At 35.9% G+C, this 13,069-nt stretch overlaps 1 non-coding gene across 1 annotated transcript; it reads right to left on the bottom strand.

The window, feature by feature from the left end:
- Window positions 1–1,470: 1,470 nt before the first annotated feature.
- TRNAI-UAU (transfer RNA isoleucine (anticodon UAU)) lies at window positions 1,471–1,563 on the bottom strand. The gene is given in 2 exon segments: window positions 1,471–1,506; window positions 1,526–1,563. It is a non-coding gene; the product is annotated as a tRNA-Ile (tRNA).
- Between the last annotated feature and the right edge of the window lie 11,506 nt (window positions 1,564–13,069).

The following is a 13,069-nucleotide window of genomic DNA, read 5'->3' as shown; positions in this document are numbered from 1 at the left end:
AAATGTCATCTTTTGCTTCTGTGGTCATTTTTTGCAAGCTAAACACTGCAAGACTGTTGTACAGTTGAAGCAAGGATAAAATATCAACTCTAGTGATGAGACACTTGCTGTAATGACTTCCACCCCAGATGGGACTTGGACCCACAACCACTGGCTTAGGAGGACAGTGACTTATCCATTATGCCAGTGGTGCTTACTGATGTACTTATTTAAGACTGTTAGGTTTTTAATAGTCAATTATTTATTTTTGAGAAAAAGTGAAGCTGTTTACTGTGTTCTTTGCATTACCAAGTCCACCAAGAAATGTGCTGGTACTATCCAGAGCTGTCAGTATGGATTATCATGCTATATTGCAGAAAATCAATTTGATGCAACTGCTTTACCAACAGTATGTTAATCTTTTTCATTGCTGTTTTGTTGGCTGACTGAAGGAAGATATGCAGTGCATTTGAACCAAAGCAGGTGTGTGCTGACAACTTAAATACAAACTCATGTTTGTGTTTTTTCTTTCTTTCTTCCATCCTTTGTAATATAATATTAAATATTATGGTAGCAGTTTATAATCAATGACTATTGACATAAGAAAAAGAAAAAACAGTAAACAAAGCTGCTCCAGGTGAGGCTTGTCTTAAAAATACAGCGCGCTGACCAATTGCGCCACTGGAGCACTTAGCAGCATCAGTTGGTTATGCTAGATGTGGATTTTATTCAATACAATCAGTACAGTCATAAGAATTGAAAAAGAAAATAATCTTTGGTGATGAATGATGAGCAACAAATGAACGTGCATGCCAGATGGCACTTGAATAAGCTGTCCACGGTGATAGAAAAGGTTTAAAAAAAACAACAACAATGTTATCATAATAAATGTCATATTTTAGCTTCTGTGGTCATTTTTTGCAAGCTAAACACTGCAAGACTGTTGTACAGTTGAAGCAAGGATAAAATATCAACTCTACTGATGAGACACTTGCTGTAATGACTTCCACCCCAGATGGGACTTGGACCCACAACCACTGGCTTAGGAGGACAGTGACTTATCCATTATGCCAGTGGTGCTTACTGATGTACTTATTTAAGACTGTTAGGTTTTTAATAGTCAATTATTTATTTTTGAGAAAAAGTGAGCTGTTTACTGTGTTCTTTGCATTACCAAATCCAGCAAGAAATGTGCTGGTACTATACAGAGCTGTCAGTATGGATTATCATGCTATATTGTAGAAAATCAATTTGATGTAACTGCTTTACCAACAGTATGTTAATCTTTTCCATTGCTGTTTTGTTGGCTGACTGAAGGAAGATATGCAGTGCATTTGAACCAAAGCAGATGTGTGCTGACAACTTAAATACAAACTCATGTTTGTGTTTTTTCTTTCTTTATTCCATCCTTTGTAATATCATATTAAATATTAAGGTAGCAGTTTATAATCAATGACTATTGACATAAGAAAAAAAAACAGTAAACAAACCTGCTCCAGGTGAGGCTTGAACTCACAACCTCAGTATTGCTCAATAGATACTGTCTTATAAATACTGCGCGCTGACCAATTGCGCCACTGGAGCACTTAGCGACATCAGTTGGTTATGCTAGATGTGGATTTTATTCAATACAATCAGTACAGTCATAAGAATTGAAAAAGAAAATAATTTTTGGTGATGAATGATGAGCAACAAACGAACGTGCATGCCAGATGGCACTTGAATAAGCTGTCCACGGTGATAGAAAAGGTTTTAAAAAAACAACAACAATGTTATCATAATAAATGTCATATTTTAGCTTCTGTGGTCATTTTTTGCAAGCTTAACACTGCAAGACTGTTGTACAGTTGAAGCAAGGATAAAATATCAACTCTAGTGATGAGACACTTGCTGTAATGACTTCCAACTCAGACGGGACTTAAATCCCACAACCAATGGCTTAGGACAGGCATGTCCAAACTGTGGCCCTCCAGCTGTGGAGAAACTACACATCCCAACATGCCCTGACACAGCTTTAGCATTCTCTGGCAGCAAAACTGTGTTTGGGCATGCTGGGATATGTAGTTTTACAACAGCTAAGGGGCTGCAGTTTGGACATGCCTGGCTTAGGAGAACAGTGCCTTATCCATTATGCCAGTGGTGCTTACTGATATCCTTATTTAAGACTGATAGGTTTTTAATAGTCAATTATTTATTTTTGAGAAAAAGTGAAGCTGTTTAATGTGTTCTTTGCATTACCAAGTCCAGCAAGAAATGTGCTGGTACTATACAGAGCTGTCAGTATGGATTATCATGCTATACTGCAGAAAATCAATTTGATGCAACTGCTTTACCAACAGTATGTTAATCTTTTCCATTGCTGTTTTGTTGGCTGACTGAAGGAAGATATGCAGTGCATTTGAACCAAAGCAGATGTGTGCTGACAACTTAAATACAAACTCATGTTTGTGTTTTTTCTTTCTTTCTTCCATCCTTTGTAATATCATATTAAATATTAAGGTAGCAGTTTATAATCAATGACTATTGACATAAGAAAAAGAAAAAACAATAAACAAAGCTGCTCCAGGTGAGGCTTGAACTCACAACCTCGGTATTGCTCAACAGATACTGTCTTATAAATACTCGCGCTGACCAATTGTGCCACTGGAGCACTTAGCAGCAACAGTTGGTTATGCTAGATGTGGATTTTATTCAATACAAACAGTACAGTCATAAGAATTGAAAAAGAAAATCATTTTTGCTGATGAATGATGATAAAAAAATGAATGTGCATGCCAGATGGCACTTGAATAAGCTGTCCAAGGTGATAGAAAAGGTTTAAAAACAACAACAACAATGTTATCATAATAAATGTCATATTTTAGCTTCTGTGGTCATTTTTTGCAAGCTAAACACTGCAAGACTGTTGTACAGTTGAAGCAAGGATAAAATATCAACTCTAGTGATGAGACACTTGCTGTAATGACTTCCAACTCAGACGGGACTTAAAACCCACAACCAATGGCTTAGGAGAACAGTGCCTTATCCATTATGCCAGTGGTGCTTACTGATCTCCTTATTTAAGACTGATAGGTTTTTAATAGTCAATTATTTATTTTTGAGAAAAAGTGAAGCTGTTTACTGTGTTCTTTGCATTACCAAGTCCAGCAAGAAATGTGCTGGTACTATACAGAGCTGTCAGTATGGATTATCATGCTATATTGCAGAAAATCAATTTGATGCAACTGCTTTACCAACAGTATGTTCATCTTTTCCATTGCTGTTTTGTTGGCTGACTTAAGGAAGATATGCAGTGCATTTGAACCAAAGCAGATGTGTGCTGACAACTTAAATACAAACTCATGTTCGTGTTTTTTCTTTCTTTCTTCCATCCTTTGTAATATCATATTAAATATTATGGTAGCAGTTTATAATCAATGACTAATGACATAAGAAAAGGAGAAAAACAGTATACAAAGCTGATCCAGATGAGGCTTAAACTCACAACCTCGGTATTGCTCAACAGATACTGTTTTACAAGTACCTCGCGCAGACCAATTGCACCACTGGAGCACATTGCAGCATTAATTGGTTATGCTAGATGTGTATTTTATTTAATACAATCAGTACAGTCATAAGAATTGAAAAAGAAAATCATTTTTGGTGATGAATGATGAGCAACAAACGAACGTGCATGCCAGATGGCACTTGAATAAGCTGTCCACGGTGATAGAAAAGGTTTAAAAAAAAACAACAACAATGTTATCATAATAAATGTCATATTTTAGCTTCTGTGGTCATTTTTTACAAGCTAAACACTGCAAGACTGTTGTACAGTTGAAGCAAGGATAAAATATCAACTCTACTGATGAGACACTAGCTGTAATGACTTCCAACTCAGACGGGACTTAAACCCACAACCACTGGCTTAGGAGAACAGTGCCTTACCCATTATGCCAGTGGTGCTTACTGACATCCTTATTTAAGACTGATAGGTTTTTAATAGTCAATTATTTATTTTTGAAAAAAAGTGAAGCTGTTTAATGTGTTCTTTGCATTACCAAGTCCAGCAAGAAATGTGCTGGTACTATCCAGAGCTGTCAGTATGGATTATAATGCTATATTGCAGAAAATCAATTTGATGCAACTGCTTTACCAACAGTATGTTAATCTTTTCCATTGCTGTTTTGTTGGCTGACTGAAGGAAGATATGCAGTGTATTTGAACCAAAGCAGGTGTGTGCTGACAACTTAAATACAAACTCATGTTTGTGTTTTTTCTTTCATTCTTCCATCCTTTGTAATATCATATTAAATATTAAGGTAGCAGTTTATAATCAATGACTATTGACATAAGAAAAAGAAAAAAAACAGTAAACAAAGCTGCTCCAGGTGAGGCTTGAACTCACAACCTCGGTATTGCTCAACAGATACTGTCTTACTAGTACTGCGTGCTGACCAATTGCGCCACTGGAGCACTTAGCAGTGTTAGTTGGTTATGCTAGATGTGGATTTCATTCAATACAATCAGTACAGTCATAAGAATTGAAAAAGAAAATCATTCTTGGTGATGAATGATGATAAACAAATGAATGTGCATGCCAGATGGCACTTGAATAAGCTGTCCAAGGTGATAGAAAAGGTTTAAAAAAATCAACAACAATGTTATCATAATAAATGTCATTTTTTTGCTTCTGTGGTCATTTTTTGCAAGCTAAACACTGCAAGACTGTTGTACAGTTGAAGCAAGGATAAAATATCAACTCTAGTGATGAGACACTTGCTGTAATGACTTCCAACTCAGACAGGACTTAAACCTACAACCACTGGCTTAGGAGAACAGTGCCTTATCCATTATGCCAGTGGTGCTTACTGATGTCCTTATTTAAGACTGATAGGTTTTTAATAGTCAATTATTTATTTTTGAAAAAAAGTGAAGCTGTTTAATGTGTTCTTTGCATTACCAAGTCCAGCAAGAAATGTGCTGGTACTATCCAGAGCTGTCAGTATGGGTTATCATGCTATATTGCAGAAAATTAATTTGATGCAACTGCTTTACCAACAGTATGTTTATCTTTTCCATTGCTGTTTTGTTGGCTGACTGAAGGAAGATATGCAGTGCATTTGAACCAAAGCAGATGTGTGCTGACAACTTAAATGCACAATCATGTTTGTGTTTTTTCTTTCTTTCTTCCATCCTTTGTAATATCATATTAAATATTAAGGTAGCAGTTTATAATCAATGACTAATGACATAAGAAAAGGAAAAAAAACAGTATACAAAGCTGATCCAGGTGAGGCTTAAACTCACAACCTCGGTATTGCTCAACAGATACTGTTTTACAAGTACCTCGCGCAGACCAATTGCACCACTGGAGCACATTGCAGCATTGATTGGTTATGCTAGATGTGGATTTTATTTAATACAATCAGTACAGTCATAAGAATTGAAAAAGAAAATCATTTTTGGTGATGAATGATGAGCAACAAACGAACGTGCATGCCAGATGGCACTTGAATAAGCTGTCCACGGTGATAGAAAAGGTTTAAAAAAAACAACAACAATGTTATCATAATAAATGTCATATTTTAGCTTCTGTGGTCATTTTTTACAAGCTAAACACTGCAAGACTGTTGTACAGTTGAAGCAAGGATAAAATATCAACTCTACTGATGAGACACTTGCTGTAATGACTTCCAACTCAGACGGGACTTAAACCCACAACCACTGGCTTAGGAGAACAGTGCCTTACCCATTATGCCAGTGGTGCTTACTGACATCCTTATTTAAGACTGATAGGTTTTTAATAGACAATTATTTATTTTTGAAAAAAAGTGAAGCTGTTTAATGTGTTCTTTGCATTACCAAGTCCAGCAAGAAATGTGCTGGTACTATCCAGAGCTGTCAGTATGGATTATAATGCTATATTGCAGAAAATCAATTTGATGCAACTGCTTTACCAACAGTATGTTAATCTTTTCCATTGCTGTTTTGTTGGCTGACTGAAGGAAGATATGCAGTGCATTTGAACCAAAGCAGGTGTGTGCTGACAACTTAAATACAAACTCATGTTTGTGTTTTTTCTTTCTTTCTTCCATCCTTTTGTAATATCATATTAAATATTAAGGTAGCAGTTTATAATCAATGACTATTGACATAAGAAAAAGAAAAACACAGTAAACAAAGCGGCTCCAGGTGAGGCTTGAACTCACAACCCCGGCATTGCTCAACAGATACTGTCTTATAAGTACTGCTCGCTGACCAATTGCACCACTGGAGCACTTAGCAGCATCAGTTGGTTATGCTAGATGTGGATTTTATTCAATACAATCAGTACAGTCATAAGAATTGAAAAAGAAAATCATTTTTGGTGATGAATGATGATAAAAAAATGAATGTGCATGCCAGATGGCACTTGAATAAGCTGTCCACGGTGATAGAAAAGCTTTAAAAAAAACAAGAACAATGTTATCATAATAAATGTCATTTTTTAGCTTCTGTGGTCATTTTTTGCAAGCTAAACACTGCAAGACTGTTGTACAGTTGAAGCAAGGATAAAATATCAACTCTAGTGATGAGACACTTGCTGTAATGACTTCCAACTCAGACGGGACTTAAACCCACAACCACTGGCTTAGAAGAACAGTGCCTTATCCATTATGCCAGTGGTGCTTACTGATGTCCTTATTTAAGACTGATAGGTTTTTAATAGTCAATTATTTATTTTTGGAAAAAAAAGTGAATCTGTTTACTGTGTTCTTTGCATTACCAAGTCCAGCAAGAAATGTGCTGGTACTATCCAGAGCTGTCAGTAATGATTATAATGCTATATTGCAGAAAATCAATTTGATGCAACTGCTTTACCAACAGTATGTTAATCTTTTCCATTGCTGTTTTGTTGGCTGACTGAAGGAAGATATGCAGTGTATTTGAACCAAAGCAGGTGTGTGCTGACAACTTAAATACAAACTCATGTTTGTGTTTTTTCTTTCTTTCTTCCATCCTTTGTAATATCATATTAAATATTAAGGTAGCAGTTTATAATTAATAACTATTGACATAAGAAAAAGAAAAAAAACAGTAAACAAAGCTGCGCCAGGTGGGGCTTGAACTCACAACCTCGGTATTGTTCAACAGATACTGTCTTACTAGTACTGCGTGCTGACCAATTGCGCCACTGGAGCACTTGGAGCATAAGTTGGTTATGCTAGATGTGGATTTCATTCAATACAATCAGTACAGTCATAAGAATTGAAAAAGAAAATAATTTTTGGTGATGAATGATGATAAACAAATGAATGTGCATGCCAGATGGCACTTGAATAAACTGTCCAAGGTGATAGAAAAGGTTTAAAAAAAACAACAACAATGTTATCATAATAAATGTCATTTTTTTGCTTCTGTGGTCATTTTTTGCAAGCTAAACACTGCAAGACTGTTGTACAGTTGAAGCAAGGATAAAATATCAACTCTAGTGATGAGACACTTGCTGTAATGACTTCCAACTCAGACAGGACTTAAACCTACAACCACTGGCTTAGGAGAACAGTGCCTTATCCATTATGCCAGTGGTGCTTACTGGTGTCCTTATTTAAGACTGATAGGTTTTTAATAGTCAATTATTTATTTTTGAAAAAAAGTGAAGCTGTTTAATGTGTTCTTTGCATTACCAAGTCCAGCAAGAAATGTGCTGGTACTATCCAGAGCTGTCAGTATGGGTTATCATGCTATATTGCAGAAAATTAATTTGATGCAACTGCTTTACCAACAGTATGTTAATCTTTTCCATTGCTGTTTTGTTGGCTGACTGAAGGAAGATATGCAGTGCATTTGAACCAAAGCAGATGTGTGCTGACAACTTAAATGCACAATCATGTTTGTGTTTTTTCTTTCTTTCTTCCATCCTTTGTAATATCATATTAAATATTAAGGTAGCAGTTTATAATCAATGACTAATGACATAAGAAAAGGAAAAAAAACAGTATACAAAGCTGATCCAGGTGAGGCTTAAACTCACAACCTCGGTATTGCTCAACAGATACTGTTTTACAAGTACCTCGCGCAGACCAATTGCACCACTGGAGCACATTGCAGCATTGATTGGTTATGCTAGATGTGGATTTTATTTAATACAATCAGTACAGTCATAAGAATTGAAAAAGAAAATCATTTTTGGTGATGAATGATGAGCAACAAACGAACGTGCATGCCAGATGGCACTTGAATAAGCTGTCCACGGTGATAGAAAAGGTTTAAAAAAAACAACAACAATGTTATCATAATAAATGTCATATTTTAGCTTCTGTGGTCATTTTTTACAAGCTAAACACTGCAAGAATGTTGTACAGTTGAAGCAAGGATAAAATATCAACTCTACTGATGAGACACTTGCTGTAATGACTTCCAACTCAGACGGGACTTAAACCCACAACCACTGGCTTAGGAGAATAGTGCCTTACCCATTATGCCAGTGGTGCTTACTGACATCCTTATTTAAGACTGATAGGTTTTTAATAGACAATTATTTATTTTTGAAAAAAAGTGAAGCTGTTTAATGTGTTCTTTGCATTACCAAGTCCAGCAAGAAATGTGCTGGTACTATCCAGAGCTGTCAGTATGGATTATAATGCTATATTGCAGAAAATAAATTTGATGCAACTGCTTTACCAACAGTATGTTAATCTTTTCCATTGCTGTTTTGTTGGCTGACTGAAGGAAGATATGCAGTGCATTTGAACCAAAGCAGGTGTGTGCTGACAACTTAAATACAAACTCATGTTTGTGTTTTTTCTTTCTTTCTTCCATCCTTTTGTAATATCATATTAAATATTAAGGTAGCAGTTTATAATCAATGACTATTGACATAAGAAAAAGAAAAAAACAATAAACAAAGCGGCTCCAGGTGAGGCTTGAACTCACAACCCCGGCATTGATCAACAGATACTGTCTTATAAGTACTGCTCGCTGACCAATTGCACCACTGGAGCACTTAGCAGCATCAGTTGGTTATGCTAGATGTGGATTTTATTCAATACAATCAGTACAGTCATAAGAATTGAAAAAGAAAATCATTTTTGGTGATGAATGATGATAAACATATGAATGTGCATGCCAGATAGCACTTGAATAAGCTGTCCACAGTGATAGAAAAGGTTTAAAAAAAACAACAACAATGTTATCATAATAAATGTCATATTTTAGCTTCTGTGGTCATTTTTTGCAAGCTAAACACTGCAAGACTGTTGTACAGTTGAAGCAAGGATAAAATATCAACTCTACTGATGAGACACTTGCTGTAATGACTTCCACCCCAGATGGGACTTGGACCCACAACCACTGGCTTAGGAGGACAGTGACTTATCCATTATGCCAGTGGTGCTTACTGATGTACTTATTTAAGACTGTTAGGTTTTTAATAGTCAATTATTTATTTTTGAGAAAAAGTGAAGCTGTTTACTGTGTTCTTTGCATTACCAAGTCCAGCAAGAAATGTGCTGGTACTATCCAGAGCTGTCAGTATGGATTATAATGCTATATTGCAGAAAATCAATTTGATGCAACTGCTTTACCAACAGTATGTTAATCTTTTCCATTGCTGTTTTGTTGGCTGACTGAAGGAAGATATGCAGTGCATTTGAACCAAAGCAGGTGTGTGCTGACAACTTAAATACAAACTCATGTTTGTGTTTTTTCTTTCTTTCTTCCATCCTTTGTAATATAATATTAAATATTAAGGTAGCAGTTTATAATCAATGACTATTGACATAAGAAAAAGAAAAAACAGTAAACAAAGCTGCTCCAGGTGAGGCTTGTCTTATAAATACTGCGCGCTGACCAATTGCGCCACTGGAGCACTTAGCAGCATCAGTTGGTTATGCTAGATGTGGATTTTATTCAATACAATCAGTACAGTCATAAGAATTGAAAAAGAAAATCATTTTTGGTGATGAATGATGAGCAACAAACGAACGTGCATGCCAGATGGCACTTGAATAAGCTGTCCACGGTGATAGAAAAGGTTTAAAAAAAACAACAACAATGTTATCATAATAAATGTCATATTTTAGCTTCTGTGGTCATTTTTTGCAAGCTAAACACTGCAAGACTGTTGTACAGTTGAAGCAAGGATAAAATATCAACTCTAGTGATGAGACACTTGCTGTAATGACTTCCACCCCAGATGGGACTTGGACCCACAACCACTGGCTTAGGAGTACAGTAACTTATCCATTATGTCAGTGGTGCTTACTAATGTTCTTATTTAAGACTGTTAGGTTTTTAATAGTCAATTATTTATTTTTGAGGAAAAAGTGAAGCTGTTTACTGTGTTCTTTGCATTACCAAGTCCAGCGAGAAATGTGCTGGTACTATCCAGAGCTGTCAGTATGGATTATCATGCTATATTGCAGAAAATCAATTTGATGTAACTGCTTTACCAACAGTATGTTAATCTTTTCCATTGCTGTTTTGTTGGCTGACTGAAGGAAGATATGAAGTGCATTTGAATCAAAGCAGATGTGTGCTGACAACTTAAATGCACAATCATGTTTGTGTTTTTTCTTTCATTCTTCCATCCTTTGTAATATCATATTAAATATTAAGGTAGCAGTTTCTAATCAATGACTATTGACATAAGAAAAAGAAAAAGACAGTAAACAAAGCTGCTCCAGGTGAGGTTTGAACTCACAACCTTGGCATTGCTCAACAGATACTGTCTTATAAGTACTGCGCGCTGACCAATTGTGCCACTGGAGCACTTAGCAGCATCAGGTGGTTATGCTAGATGTGGATTTTATTCAATACAATCAGTACAGTCATAAGAATTGAAAAAGAAAATCATTTTTGGTGATGAATGATGATAAACATATGAATGTGCATGCCAGATGGCACTTGAATAAGCTGTCCACAGTGATAGAAAATGTTTAAAAAAAACAACAACAATGTTATCATAATAAATGTCATTTTTTGCTTCTGTGGTCATTTTTTGCAAGCTAAACACTGCAAGACTGTTGTACAGTTGAAGCAAGGATAAAATATCAACTCTAGTGATGAGACACTTGCTGTAATGACTTCCACCCCAGATGGGACTTGGACCCACAACCACTGGCTTAGGAGGACAGTGACTTATCCATTATGCCAGTGGTGCTTACTGATGTACTTATTTAAGACTGTTAGGTTTTTAATAGTCAATTATTTATTTTTGAGAAAAAGTGAAGCTGTTTACTGTGTTCTTTGCATTACCAAGTCCAGCAAGAAATGTGCTGGTACTATCCAGAGCTGTCAGTATGGATTATAATGCTATATTGCAGAAAATCAATTTGATGCAACTGCTTTACCAACAGTATGTTAATCTTTTCCATTGCTGTTTTGTTGGCTGACTGAAGGAAGATATGCAGTGCATTTGAACCAAAGCAGGTGTGTGCTGACAACTTAAATACAAACTCATGTTTGTGTTTTTTCTTTCTTTCTTCCATCCTTTGTAATATAATATTAAATATTAAGGTAGCAGCTTATAATCAATGACTATTGACATAAGAAAAAGAAAAAACAGTAAACAAAGCTGCTCCAGGTGAGGCTTGTCTTATAAATACTGCGCGCTGACCAATTGCGCCACTGGAGCACTTAGCAGCATCAGTTGGTTATGCTAGATGTGGATTTTATTCAATACAATCAGTACAGTCATAAGAATTGAAAAAGAAAATCATTTTTGGTGATGAATGATGAGCAACAAACGAACGTGCATGCCAGATGGCACTTGAATAAGCTGTCCACGGTGATAGAAAAGGTTTAAAAAAAACAACAACAATGTTATCATAATAAATGTCATATTTTAGCTTCTGTGGTCATTTTTTGCAAGCTACACACTGCAAGACTGTTGTACAGTTGAAGCAAGGATAAAATATCAACTCTAGTGATGAGACACTTGCTGTAATGACTTCCACCCCAGATGGGACTTGGACCCACAACCACTGGCTTAGGAGTACAGTAACTTATCCATTATGTCAGTGGTGCTTACTAATGTTCTTATTTAAGACTGTTAGGTTTTTAATAGTCAATTATTTATTTTTGAGGAAAAAGTGAAGCTGTTTACTGTGTTCTTTGCATTACCAAGTCCAGCGAGAAATGTGCTGGTACTATCCAGAGCTGTCAGTATGGATTATCATGCTATATTGCAGAAAATCAATTTGATGTAACTGCTTTACCAACAGTATGTTAATCTTTTCCATTGCTGTTTTGTTGGCTGACTGAAGGAAGATATGAAGTGCATTTGAATCAAAGCAGATGTGTGCTGACAACTTAAATGCACAATCATGTTTGTGTTTTTTCTTTCATTCTTCCATCCTTTGTAATATCATATTAAATATTAAGGTAGCAGTTTCTAATCAATGACTATTGACATAAGAAAAAGAAAAATACAGTAAACAAAGCTGCTCCAGGTGAGGTTTGAACTCACAACCTTGGCATTGCTCAACAGATACTGTCTTATAAGTACTGCGCGCTGACCAATTGCGCCACTGGAGCACTTAGCAGCATCAGGTGGTTATGCTAGATGTGGATTTTATTCAATACAATCAGTACAGTCATAAGAATTGAAAAAGAAAATCATTTTTGGTGATGAATGATGATAAACATATGAATGTGCATGCCAGATGGCACTTGAATAAGCTGTCCACAGTGATAGAAAATGTTTAAAAAAAACAACAACAATGTTATCATAATAAATGTCATTTTTTGCTTCTGTGGTCATTTTTTGCAAGCTAAACACTGCAAGACTGTTGTACAGTTGAAGCAAGGATAAAATATCAACTCTAGTGATGAGACACTTGCTGTAATGACTTCCACCCCAGATGGGACTTGGACCCACAACCACTGGCTTAGGAGGACAGTGACTTATCCATTATGCCAGTGGTGCTTACTGATGTACTTATTTAAGACTGTTAGGTTTTTAATAGTCAATTATTTATTTTTGAGAAAAAGTGAAGCTGTTTACTGTGTTCTTTGCATTACCAAGTCCAGCAAGAAATGTGCTGGTACTATCCAGAGCTGTCAGTATGGATTATAATGCTATATTGCAGAAAATCAATTTGATGCAACTGCTTTACCAACAGTA

Source organism: Pseudophryne corroboree, chromosome 11 (assembly GCF_028390025.1).
Source record: "Pseudophryne corroboree isolate aPseCor3 chromosome 11, aPseCor3.hap2, whole genome shotgun sequence".
In the NCBI taxonomy this organism is placed as follows: Eukaryota; Metazoa; Chordata; class Amphibia; order Anura; family Myobatrachidae; genus Pseudophryne; species Pseudophryne corroboree.
The sequence above is the reverse complement of the archived record's forward strand: the minus strand, read 5'-3'. Positions and strand labels throughout refer to the sequence as shown.